The 13383-nt window shown below is 44.8% G+C and overlaps 1 long non-coding RNA gene across 1 annotated transcript; it reads right to left on the bottom strand.

Annotated features, from left to right (window-relative positions):
• Positions 1 to 388: 388 nt before the first annotated feature.
• Positions 389 to 9551, bottom strand: LOC131901982 (uncharacterized). Its single transcript, XR_009376959.1, has 3 exons — positions 9440 to 9551; positions 3771 to 3831; positions 389 to 792 (listed from the first exon to the last, which is right to left on the bottom strand). It is a non-coding gene; the product is annotated as an uncharacterized LOC131901982 (long non-coding RNA).
• Positions 9552 to 13383: the final 3832 nt, after the last annotated feature.

The following is a 13383-nucleotide window of genomic DNA, read 5'->3' as shown; positions in this document are numbered from 1 at the left end:
TCTCTCTTAGCCTTCTTAGTAGCATTTTGCCAGCAGTGTGGTGAACACTTGTCACATTCACCTCTACAGGGAGGGGCTGCCTATCCATAGATGACGAGGCGTCACATTCCCCAGACTAGAGCACTTATAATCATGGGCTGAGTATATGGTCCAGACTGTAAGCACTAAATATAAACCACTGGAGAAGGCTTCTTTCAGGAGGCAGATTTAACATGAGCCTGGAATGGGAAACTAGGTTTTGTCTTGTGCTAACAGAGCTCTGGCATGAACCAGGTCACAGATGCTCTCTAAGAGCACTTTGGAGAATCACGTGCCACCCAAGTCTGCTCTGAAGCTCTGGGACTGGGAAGTTCCCTTCAGCCAAAGACTTCTGAAAGCCTTTGAAAAGTCTGAGGAAATTTTAAACTTTATTTAATTCTCCAAGGTTAAAAAATGCCATTAAGGACTGGCAAGCTCTCTCACAACAGTAGCAATTTCAATGATGTTCCAAGTTCACTCAACGCTGAGACTTTGTCTTCAGAACTCCCGTCAGCATGCTCAGGAAGTCGAGTGATAAGGAACACCCTTTGGGAGTTCCCAGAGAAGAACAAGCAGGAGGCTTGCAGGGACATGACTGGCCCAGTTGCTTTAGGCTTGACTCTCAGCTAGAGTGATGTGCCACTCGTACCCACGGGATTCATGCTGATGTACCCTCCGGTGACTCAGAACACATTGAGTGTCAACTCGCTGTACCTTGGTTGGTTCTGATCCCCTCTGCTTTTATTCCACTTTCCTAGCAGGGCAAGTGAATACCTGGAGAGAGGAAATGCATAGACATGTATTCATAACCCCAGATGTGACTGGGATGAACTGCTTATGAAAACCTCCTCTAGCCTTAGGGGACAGCACTGTGAACTCCCAGTGTGGATCTTTTTAAAGGATCTACAGCTCACATGGAGGCCTTCTTAGAAGGTGTAGTGTGCATGTATCGGGGCAATGGAAGGCTTTCCTTAGGAGAGGCAGAGTGTGTGTGTGTGTGTGTGTGTGTGTGTGTGTGTGTGTGTGTAAGGGAGAATGAGAGAGTATCAGGTCATGAGTGATGAGATTCTCAGCTCTACTTTGCTGCTAGCACCATAAAGACATATTTTCTAACTCTGGGTTCTAATTTCTATGCTGGTGACAGTGAACTTAGTTGTCAATCACTTTAATGGGTCTAAATTTGTCTTAGGTTTATGGTTCTTAGAGACAAGGGACCTTGGTGAGAAATCATCTTTCCTAGTAAAGACCAGGACAATGTTTCTTCTGCTGGAAGATCCTGAACCTCTTTGGGAATTTAGTGACCACCAGGGACCTACCCAGGGGAAAAAAAGTACAGATGACTATTCAAGTAACATTTCATTCATGACATCGGAGGCTTCCAGGCCTTTTGTGGTCCCTGGTATCTTTTAGACATGAGATAACCAACAACGTTCCTTTGAATACTACTTCAACCCCCTGCATTGCTCCCACTGTTCTCAGGATAAGGTCTAAGCATCCTTTAAAATGGAATGCCCAGCCTGGAATGGCCGGCTCCCAGGCTCCTCCCTTCAGTCTGTCTGTCACTCCTCAGTCTTTCTGCCCCCGATTGCTGCCAAGCAAGCTGGGCTGTGCTTCCCTAGACCATTCTTACACTTCACCATGCTCTTGCTTCCTTGGGGCCTCTGTGCTGTTCCCTCTGACTTCCTCCACCACACAGTAAGTTTCATGAGGGCGTGGGGTAGAGCACTGGTACCAACTGATGTACTTAGTACTCTGTAGGCACCCAGTGAGGGGTGAGAGATGCTCTTTGGTCATGAGTACTCGATATTTCCCCAAGCAGCCCATCATGGTCCCAGGACTTCTGTTGGTTTTTTATTTTGATCAGCAACAATTTTCTGCTTATGTCTGTTATACTGACAAATTATAAGAGGCTTTATCCTTCTCTGAGTAAATCAGTGGCATGAAACTGTTCATGAAACTGTTGGCCAGGCCTCTACAATATAAATTCCTGCAATGAATCCATCCACTGTAGATTTGGACCGCATTTGCCCACCCCTTAGACTGGAGGGCTACATGATGGCTGTATCCATCAGCAACCATACTCATAATCACGTTTTCATTTCCTTCTTTCCTTCTGCCAGTTTTTTAGGCCCCTCACGAGTTAAGACGTTGAGGATATGAATACACTTAAACACATGCCACTCTTATTTAAACTTATGGTTATAATTTCATTGCAACGAAAGGATGCATATTAGATACAACTAAAGGAAAAGATAATGTGGCACCTGGGAGTAGTCCAAGCATGCAACTTTTGAGTGTAGTATTAATGTAGATTAATTGTACATACTAGGGGGTTAAAGTGTGAATTTCTGTATGTGCATATACCATGCCTTTACCATATTTACCCTCTCATTCACTCTCTTTTATTCCACACTGTTACCCTAGTCTCCTTGTCTTTTGCCAGTTGTCTAACTTCTGGATTAGTCTATCTTTTTTCCCCTCTCTAAATTTTAGTTTCTTCACATGAGAGAAAATATTCAGTAATTATCATTCTGAGTCTGACTCATTTTGCTTAAAATGATGACCTCCATGTATTTTCCTGCAACTGTCATGATCTCGTTCCTTTTCATGGCTGGATAATACTTCATTGGCCCAGATACATTTTTCTAGATGAATGTGTATATTTATTTTGTGTGTATGTGTGCATGCCTACATGAGTTTATGTGTTCCACATACATGAAGGTACTGGTGGAGGCCTGAAGAGGGCATCAGATTTCCTGGAGCTGGAGTTTAAAGGTGGTTGTGAGTCACCGTGTGAGTCATAGGAGATGAACCTAGGGCCTTTGGAAGAGCAGTAAACTCTTAATCACTAAACCCTCTTTCTAGCTACACACACTACTTTTGAAATGAATTTTGTGTGTGTGTGTGTGTGTGTGTGTGTGTGTGTGTGTGTGTGTGTGTGTTCATGTGCATGCTTGGTAGGTTGAGCATAAGCAGGACAAATTAATCCTACTTCCCAGCTCACTCCACTCTCATTGGCTTACTAGTCATGAAAATAACCTTATAATATCACCATTTTTTTGAGTATCAAGCCCAAACATCTTTCTCACACAGTGTCCCCATACCTGCTCACCCTGTCACTTGCCATATGGCCACACAGCAGTGAGAAGCTACAGGCCCTCCCTTCCTTGGCTGCACCCTTAGTGCTGGAACATTAGTCCATTCTTCCCATTCCCCTCAGCATTCTGCCACTCAAACACCATTGAGCTCCTAATTCCCAAGATGCAACTCACTTTCCACTTGCAACAGAGAAATCTGGGTAGAAATTGGCCTGAGAAGCGAAGTTCCTGCAGCCCCAAAGACTCAGGGAATACCATCCTGTACTTAAGACCACTATGGGCTCTTGGCAAGATTGCTTTGGCAAAAATGACTTCTGGTTGTTCATGGCTTCCTTGCACTCTTCCTTTGTGATGTGATAAGCTGTGGTGTGTGCTCCATAATGTGGGGAGAACTATTAGAGGATGGTGTGCCCCATACTGTGGGGAGCACTGTAGAGGATGGTGTGCCCCATACTGTGGGGAGCATTGTAGAGGATGGTGTAATCATCTACTGTTTTGTTGCCGTTGGCAGTGTTCTGAGTTGTCTCCTCCCCTTCATCACAGCTAATACAGGAGACTCCTCCCCACCAGCCTGTCTGTTGCCACTCATTCTCTCTGCCCCAACTTGCTGCCTGTCTAGTGGGCTGTGCTTCCCTGAAACATTCTTTTACTCACCATGCTCTTGCATGTCTCAGGACCTCTTTCTATGCTGGTTCCTTTCCTTGGAGACTGGAAACTTGGATAGTGGGGGAGAAAGTCCATCATCATGTGAGAAAAGGAAGAGAGGAAATGGGTGTGACTGAGTGGCTCGGAGCCCTAGAATCCGGAGGACCTATTATAGCACATAACCACACTCGTGTACTGCCCAGCTTCTGATTTCCTGAGCTGGGATGTGACTTCCTGAGGAGTCCTTCCAATAAGCCTCTCCCTACTCCATACAAGTGAATCTCTGTATACCATGCCCACAGGAACCTAGCTGTTTGACTTACGGCATTTGAGATGCCTAACATCAGGTACTAAGCTGGGGTTGTCTTTCAAACATCTGATGAGAATTCATTGGGACAAAGAGAGAAGGAAGGAGAGAAAGGGAGAAGGAAGAGGGATAAAAAGGAGGGATGGGTTGGGGAAGACATGACCTCTATGATTGACATCCTCTGCTCACCTTGCCTAGGGTAAGAATAAAGGACAAGGTGGGTCAGAACCTGTAGAGGAATGAGGAAACAGTTACTGGCTGAGATTTTCATGAAGAAAGACCAGACAAGCCTTTGATTCAGAGCAGAGTTTTGTTTGGGGATTAACTAGTGTTGATGTGTATTTTTGGAAACTAAGAAAATGGAAGTGTGTTTCCCCGCCAGCTCTGCCTGTTTGAATTTGGCAAGCACAGATTTCCTCCCGCCCCTTTTGTGCTTCAGATGGCACCGAAATGAGCAGCCTGTTTTGTTCAGTACAGCTCCCCAGGACTCCTGGAGCACAGACCCCAGCAGAGGCAGCCTGTTATTACCCAGAAGGCCAAGAGAGGGCTCCCTAGAACACTGAGCCAAATTAGGTAGAAGTCACCCCCAGGAGGTTCTGTTGGAATGGTAGCCTCTCATGTGGTTATCTCACATGCTAAAGGATGGAGCTCAAGTCAGATGGGAAAGCACACCTGGGAAGACCTGCCTTCTGCGTTGGAGGAGACTCATATTAGAGTGACTTTAAGATTCCCATTGCACCCAAGCCCGTATATTGATCATTCTTCTGGAGTTAGCTGACCGGGCTTTATAAAACATTTGTGTGGTGGGTGCGCTGCAGTTCTAATTGTGTTCACTATGGCATCCTAGAAAAACAGCTACCTAATGTTTTTAGGAATCATTTTGCCCAGTTTAAAAAATTCTAGAGTGAAACTGGAGTTGTGAGTCTGGCTTTCTAAGGTCTCTGTAAAAACACTCTATCTTCTTACTTGTGTGCATGTGTGTGTGCAAAGGTCAGAGGACAACTTTGGGGAGTTACTTTTCTTCTTCCACTTTAGTGTGGGTCTCAGAGATCAAACTCAGGTCATCGGGCTTGTATAGCAAGTGCCTTCTTACCAGGCCCTCTAAGATCTTTTACGTTACAACCCTTTATTACTATAACTTATTTTAATTATACTCAGGAAGATACATCTTAGTTATTTCCTAAAGGAGTTAATCCTACCCTACAACACAAGCCTAACAAAATGATTCTGTTATTCGAGCTGTGGTGGGAATGAGACACACAATTTGATGACCAGTGAGTTAAGACAGAATGGAGGAGGTGAAAGCCAACTGTAGGAGTGTGGATAGGCAGATTAAAAGCTTAATATTACCCTCTACACATCAGTTCACTGCCCCGAGTCTCAGTTTCTACACAATACCAGGATAATCCACGTGGCCTTGCCTGCTCTGATTTGTGCAGGTTGGGTAAGAGCATGCAGTAGAAATGCTTTACATACAATGCTGGGCCCACAGATGTCCATCTGTTAATAGATGCAGTAACTTAGTGGCCCATGTTCATTGGCATGGTGTGTGTGTGTGTGTGTGTCTTGATTTCCTTCTTTCCTGAACTTAAGAGTCCACATAAACCACATTGTGTGCCACCATTTCTCTTATAATTCAACAGAAAACAAAACAGCAAAGAGATACTGACATGTTTCTGAGGTGTGGGTTTAGGAGAGAGGGCTGTCCAGGAGCCTGAGCACAGCCAGGTGATGCACAGACAACACTGTGATGATGTTTGAAGGAGGAACAAAGATTTATCATGATTCATTCTTCCTGTGACTTGCTGCTGGAAGGTGTAGGAGCACAAATTTCTGAACGGAGAGAAGAACCAGAGTCGTGCAATTGGGTTAGGTATTCATGTCTTCAAGCACATGCTGACATGTACCTATTTGCCAAATGTGGTGTCAACGGCAAGGAGGCAATAAAAGATGTGCAAGACATTATTCCTCCCTTCAAGGAACAATAAATATCCTGCCTGTTGTTTAGCAAACAATTTAAAAGATAGGGATAGACAGATGTTGGTTCTGTTTATTAAATGGGATGTGTGTCAAGGAGACAGTGTGATGCAGTGGTTAATAGTAAAGCAGTGGAGTCAGACAGCCTTCCAGGGAAGCCCAAGATTGGCTTTAGCTTGAGCAAGGTGTGTGTGTGTGTGTGTTTACTGACCGTTGGTTTCTTCTATCAATCTTGCCTACCTTGAAGAGTAGCTGTAAGGATTAAGTAAGCTGATGGTCCCAAGTGCACTCTGAATAGCACATAGTGAACCTCACAGTTGTCTGCCATGATCAGATGTCCTGCAGAAGCACAACACCAAGGCATATTGTGTTTCACAGGGGAGGTGCCAGGAAGCCGGGAGTTCAGAATGGCATCCCAGAACGGCTTTGTGGGCAATGGTCTTTGGACCCCTTAACTGGTAAGAGGGTTTGCCATTGGCAGAGAAAAACGATAAAGGTCATCCAAGAGGGACAGAGAGCAGGAGCACAGCCGAGGGAAGAGGGAAAGAAGGCTGTGTGCTGGGAATGGCGGGACAGCCATTTTGTCTGTGAACAAAAAAGCACACGTTATGATCTACTTAATGCATTCATCTTGACTTGGAAATTTCCATAAAGATATCTTGCCATGTCTCTCTGTGTAGGAAAGTGACTCAATTATCCTAATGCATTGCTGGTCTGAATTGGAAGGCAGTTATGTGAAATCTTGATGGTAGTAAAATTTGTTTTCTGGAATTCTCAGCCACTTCTCACTGGTTTTCCATCTCACTGAAGTCTCCTACCGCACCCCAAGCCCCAGGCACCTAGGATCTCTATATATGCAAAAAGGCGTCTTCATTTTTTAACTTTGTAGCTAATGTTTTGATTAAAGAGAAATTAGGGCACATGAGAAAAATCTAGCTCCTGTAAACTGCCTCCACCCACCATGGTATTTGATCCAGCTACCTCTCAAAAACCACAGTCTTAGAAAATGAATTGTGCTACAGTGTGTGTGTGTGTGGGGGGGTACTTTTCAATATGACTTCATAAAGACCTTCTACGGTGTTTCAGGCATTCAAGGACTTCAAGATAAGTAAATAGAGAGCTATCAGTAGAATTTTCGGCATCAGCTGACACAGATAGAAGTCATTTTGGGTGATAAGAGTGAGGCCAGTATGTACTTAAAACATAGAAGTCTATCATACACAAGGTGCTAGGGTCTGGGTTTTTAAAATACAACTTTAAAAAATATTTTTATTGAAAAATCATTTTTGTTCCATGAAAAGCACATGTCTTTTATGACTTTAGCCTTGCACATACCTGTGTGACTCCCCCCCTCCCCAGAGACAGTACTTCAGATAGCACAGGAAATGTCCTTGTGCCCCTCGTCTCCCATCTCTGCTCTGCAGGCAACTGCACTGTTTCTTTTGCCGTAGGTTTCATCTGCCTGTTCTAGAACTTCATCTAGTAGAGGGTTAAAGCAGGTGTGCTTTCTGTATGGCTTCTCTCGCTCACTCACTCTGACATCTGGAAGGTTTATATGTGTTCCTCTATCAGGAGTTCCAGTTGACCTCTGAATAGCATTTCGTTGTGTGATTGGTCCCCATGTTGTTGACACACTTGTGTTCGATTGGTCCCCATGTTGTTGACACACTTGTGTTCATGGACACTTAGCGTTATTTCTGCTTTGTGTCTACTGGGAATAAAGTTGCTCTGAGTGTTCACGTATGTTCCCTTATCTCTGTCATTTCTAGCAACCGCATCATGATGTGGCCTGGTATAGTTATTGTTGTATTCATCATGCTTAGTTCATATTGAGCTTTTCAGATCTGCACATTTTTATATATGTCTCATCGAATTTGGAGAGAGATCTCAATATTGCTTCTTTACATATTCTTTGACTCAACTTTTCCTTTCTGTGGTTTGTGTGTGGTGTTGGAGGATGAACTCAGGGCCTCGCATGGGCTAGGCAAGCACTCTCCTAGAGGGCCACATCCACGGCCCCGTCCATTTTTTCTCTTTCTGTTAGTGTAACATGCATGAGTCACTGTTTAGTAGTACTTTGCTATGGGTCATCATAGCTCTGCACATGTTTAGTTTCCACATTTCTCTCAGCTCTAGTCTGGATAGTTTCATCATCATCTTCATGCCCACCGAATGCTTTCCTCTGCATGCTTGTCTGTTGTCAAGTCCATTTGGAGATGTTCTTATTCTAGATACTGTATTTCCTAGTCTAGAATTGTAGTTTTGTTCTTCCCTTTTCTATGCTCACTATTTCTTTATCACAATTCCTCTATTCTTTCTCACTAAGTTCATATTTTCCTTAAATATTTGAGTATATTATAATACTACCTAAAACCATCAGCTGTTGGCTCATTCTTTTCCATCACTTATGGCTTGTTTCTGTTGGCTGACTTTTCCTCTGGTGATGGACCACATTTTCTTTCTTCTTTGCCTGTCTGACAATCTTCAAATCCTGTGTGGACACTACTGATGCTGCATCATTACATGCCTCCGTTTCATTATCTTTCTTGGTAGATCATTGGATTTTTGTTCTGAGAAGCAATTCATTTATTTGTGAATCAGTTTGCCACTTTGAGAACTGTCTTTGAACTTCATTAGATATGGTCTAAGAGAGGGCTAGTTTAGGCTTTCTCCTACTATGGAATTCCTGAAATTTGTGCTACGTTTGTTGAGGACTCTCCACTGTGGAATGGTAACACTGTTTCCCAGTCCCATGCAGTCAGCTGTAGAATGAGATACAAGCTGTAATAGACATAGAAACTGTTACCTTTCCTACATATTCCCCCCCCCCCCCCCCCCCCCGCTACAAATGTCCATATTAAGGCAGAGATGTTCACATGTTGCAGCTGTTTTGCATCTTGACCAAATAAAGTAGTTGTAGATTCATTTTGTAAATGGAGAAACCAAAGCGTTGACACAGGTTACCCAGGCTCTCTCTAGTACAAACCCATGGTAAAGCTGGCACAACAGCTATGATTTTCAGTTCCTGGCTTCTCCAGACAGCAGCATAGTCTCCAGCAGAAAGCACCCATGAGCAGATTGCAGAAATAGGTTGAGGGGCTGGAGTGATTAAGAACACCGGCTGCTCTTGCAAAGGATCTAGATTTGGTTCCCAGAACCCACATGGCAGCTCACAATGGTCTGTAACTCCAGCCCTTGGGGAATCTAATGGCCTCTTTTGGCTTCCTTGGGTACTGGACACATATGCTGCACTTACAGGCAAAACATTCATATAATAAACATAAATCTCAAAGAAGAAACAACTTGTTGTTCAAGGAAAGCAGAGACAAGGGAGGACTCACAGGGATCTAGGTTTTGATTTGTCACAGTTGTCACTAGTGAAGTCTGTCCTTACCCAGGGATTAAGACAGTATTACAGCGCCTTCCATGTGGGTGGGCCCCCTTTGAGCTGGCAGCAGACTGAAGCCCTTTCTAGCTGTTGAGAACAGGAGAGCTGTGTGCCAAATTCTGGATCCATACCCATTACTGGCAGGAACATTCCAGAGGCTTCACTTCACCGTGGCAACTATCAGTGTTGAAGACGGTGACTCTCAGCTTGAGACTCTGGGTGTCATAGGTGAGCAGACAGGTAATAAGGAATCACAGCAACTCACCCGCTGTTTTTCTGTCCACTGAGATTCGGAAGGAAGTTGTGTATGTTCACAGTTTTGACTTAGTCTATCCCAAATGTGACACAGATAATTGTGATGAACGTTTTCTATCTTCAGCTGGTTCCTCAGAAGCTGAGCCTGAATTTATTACAGGGGTGTTTCCAGGGGGAAACAGCTAACAGAGTGGGAGAAGCAGAGGGAGGAAAGGAAGAAGGTGAATGAAGACAGAATCTTCGGAAGACAGGATCTCAAGTAACTCAAGCTGCAGCCTGCATCCCTTGCTCACACAAGGCAACCCTTGGAGATGAGTTGTCCTTGGTGTGAGCTCGATGTGGCTCTAGCTCACAGCAAGATCAGGGCAGGGGTAGCACTGGGGAAAGGGCTCAGGGTGTAAAGCACTCGCTGCACAAACAAGTACTGAAGCTCAGATCCCCCAGCACCTGTGGAGATGAAAGGGTGTGGCAGCACACCCCTAACCTCAGTGCTTGGGAGGAAGAGAGAGGGGACCCATAGAGCAAGCTGGCCAGCTGGACTTGCCAAATCCGTGAGCTCTGAGTTCAAGAGAAAAACCTTGGCTCGGTGTATGTGCTAGAGATCAAGGAAGACAGTCAGCATCAATCTTTGGCTTTCCCACACAAGCACACGTGTACACACCTGCTTACACATGTATGCTCTCACACAGGCAAGCATTAACACACACACACACACACACACACACACACACAGTGGGGGGCAGTTATTATGTCTTCATCAGCCAAGGAGGGTTAAGGAAGGAGAGTGTTGCACACAGAATGCAAAGGGTTAACACATCTCAGAGAAGCGCTAGCATGTAGTGCCAGTAGCAGAGAGAGGAAAAAAATAAGTCCTGTGCTTTCGTCTGCAATTCTGTGTAATAGGGAGACACGCAGCTCCTTATCTCCTGTAAAGATGCCGTAGAGTGAATGCATGGGGATGTTGAGGACTCAAATACCAGTGGCTGCATGAGTCTCACATGCAAAGGCTGTGTCTCCCTGTATCATTCTATCTTAACTGTCCGTACAAACTCTACAGACTGGCCACTGAATTTTACCTTCAAACTTTGCCATTTTCTCCTGCATGCTCAGCCTCCGAATCAACTTGGAGCCAAAGAACGCTTTAAAATTGACCTTCAACTCTTGTTATTTATTATTTTGCCGGCAGCCAGCAAGGTACTCAGACCTGTTTGCTATACTTTTGAATAGACACGGGTCAAAATTGCTGGTTTCCTTGTCGCCGCTTGATGTACCCACTCACCCGCCGCCCTGAGTGATGGCTGCCCCTCGATTTGGTTAGATTGCCAGGTTTCGGAAGCCCATCTAATGGGGTGGCTTGTATTGCCCGGAGAGCTGAACAAGTTACTCGGCCTTTGTGTTCTTTTGAAAAGCAAAGCAAATGGAACTCTGCCTGCCATGGAGGGAACTTGTGGCTCCCTTTGCTGCAATTGATGGCCTCATTGGTGCTGAGGGGAGATCAGAAAACTCCAGGTTTTGTGTGTCTTGCTGCAGATACTGCTATAGGGCCTTCAGAATTAGCTGCACTAAATTGGTTTGGAAGGAGTTGCCAAGGAGGAGCAGAGAACCTCACCTCTTTTCTGCCTTTCCTATGTTCTTTCTCCCCACAGTTACACACACGTCTTTGCTTAGTTGACATTTCTGGATGAAGTAGGTCCCGTAACAATCTTACTCCTTTCTTGTGGCTTCCAACTGATAAGATGTCTATAATGATAATGGCATTATGGCTGATGTCTAAACGGACTTCCTTGTGAGCTTTGCAAAATCTTTACCGTGCCCCCCATTCCCCCATTGTGTCTAGTTAGCACATGTTAGTGGTGCTCTCATTCTCTACTACCTCTTCCTCAAGAACGGTCTGCTTCCGGCTCTGTCAACCCATTGACCAAAATAACTTGTCAGATCAGGTGAAAAAATTGACAAGATCAGATACTTTGGCATTGTGTCAAGCCCACAAAACACGGCGAATTGCTTACCTCTTTTTTTTCCTTTCTGAGTGAGTGAGTGAGTGAGTACCATGCAGGCAACAGAGCTAATGTGTGTTCCAGGCAGGAGAAACCATTTTCAGATTGTTCCCAACAATGCTGAATCAGAAACCAGGGTTTTGACCTTATAGAGGTGAACTTGCTGGGAACGGGATCTAATGTCTCTGTCGAGTACTCCAGATTTATATCTTAGAATGATTTTAATAATGCCTTCAACTTTTATTTGACACTTTACAGTTTGCAAAGTGTTTTCCCATCCCTGTCCCAATTTTCGTTTCCTACCCAAGTGTCCTATTGACTTTTCAAGATTAAATTAGGCTCTCTAGCTTGAGAAAGTGGGGGCTGGGTTGGGCTGGGAAGTGCAGTTGATAGTCCTGGTGAGGACATCTGTGGAGTCTCTGAGAGCACAGGCCTCAAACTACCTCCAGCTGGAACTGTGAAATAGGTTTCTAATTTTTCAGGAAAGCCAAGGCCACTCAAAGGACACATTGGCGACCTGGGCTGTGACCCCTAAGGTAGTGGCCTACTAACCCTCTCATCTTGGCTTCATTCCGCATTCAACTATAAAATGGGGGTTAAAACATCCAGGACAGTAGGCTGGGAGGGAAAAATGGCTCACTCAGCTCAGCCTGATCTGAGTTCAGATCCCTAGCACACACACACAAAGCCAGGCCTGGTGATGTGGACCTGTAATCCTTCCCCTGAGGAGGCAGAGACTTCTAGAAGGATACCTGTGGCTTGCTGCCACTGAGTCTCACAAATTGGCAAGCTCAAGGCTCAGGGAGAGATCTTGTCTCAAAGAGTTAAGGTAGAGAGCAATTGAAGACTGTACCAGACAGTATCCTTTGGCCTCCATGTGCACCTGTACACACAGGAACACATACACATAAACATGTATGTGCAGATACACATATGAAAATCAACCTCAAACATGTGAGATTGCTGTAGCAATTGAATGCCACCATCCTGTGAAGTGAATGTACAATTCCTGGCACACAGTAAGGGCTCGATAGAAAGCAGCTGTTATTCTGTCCACTGCAAGATCTTTGATAGTAGGATTTCTTCATTATGTTAATGTTGGTCTTCTTTAGGTAGTTCATAATATAGAAAATAAGTGACACTGAGTTCTTCACCCCAACCGGTGAAAATCCATACTGGAAAGCTTGGAAGCTCATTTACGTGCAAGGACGCATCATGTGGTAGCAGCCAGATTTTCTTTATCTTCTAGATTCAGGGCCAAGTGACCATCAAGTCTGCTGCCTTACTCATGTAGGGCTGTTTCTTACACAGTGCAGTGGAGGGTAATGGAGGGAGACAGGGGCGTCGGGATACAGGATAGCACTGTCTTTTCATCCTTCTTGTAGTCAGATACCTGGGGATTCCATCAGAGCAGGAAGAGGTGAGGCCTGATGCTTACTGGTCTTTGGGTGTGTAGAATTCTAAATGGCTGAGCCTGAGGGTCCATCCTATCCCCCAGCAGATCTCTGCCTTCTGTGCTGTGACTCTGCTTAAGGGTTACTTAAGCGTCCCACCCCCTGCATGCTGACTTTCTCCTGGCCCTCCTTCTTCCTGTGTTCCCTGCCTCTGTTGAACATGTTCTTCTGAGTGTCTCATGGGCAAGTCAATTCTGGAACATCTTTCAGACCTGAGCTCAACTGCTACTATCTCAGAAGAGAA

The sequence above is a fragment of the Peromyscus eremicus genome, unplaced genomic scaffold (genome assembly GCF_949786415.1).
Source record: "Peromyscus eremicus unplaced genomic scaffold, PerEre_H2_v1 PerEre#2#unplaced_974, whole genome shotgun sequence".
Classification (NCBI taxonomy): domain Eukaryota; kingdom Metazoa; phylum Chordata; class Mammalia; order Rodentia; family Cricetidae; genus Peromyscus; species Peromyscus eremicus.
This window is presented reverse-complemented; position numbering and strand designations above follow the sequence as displayed.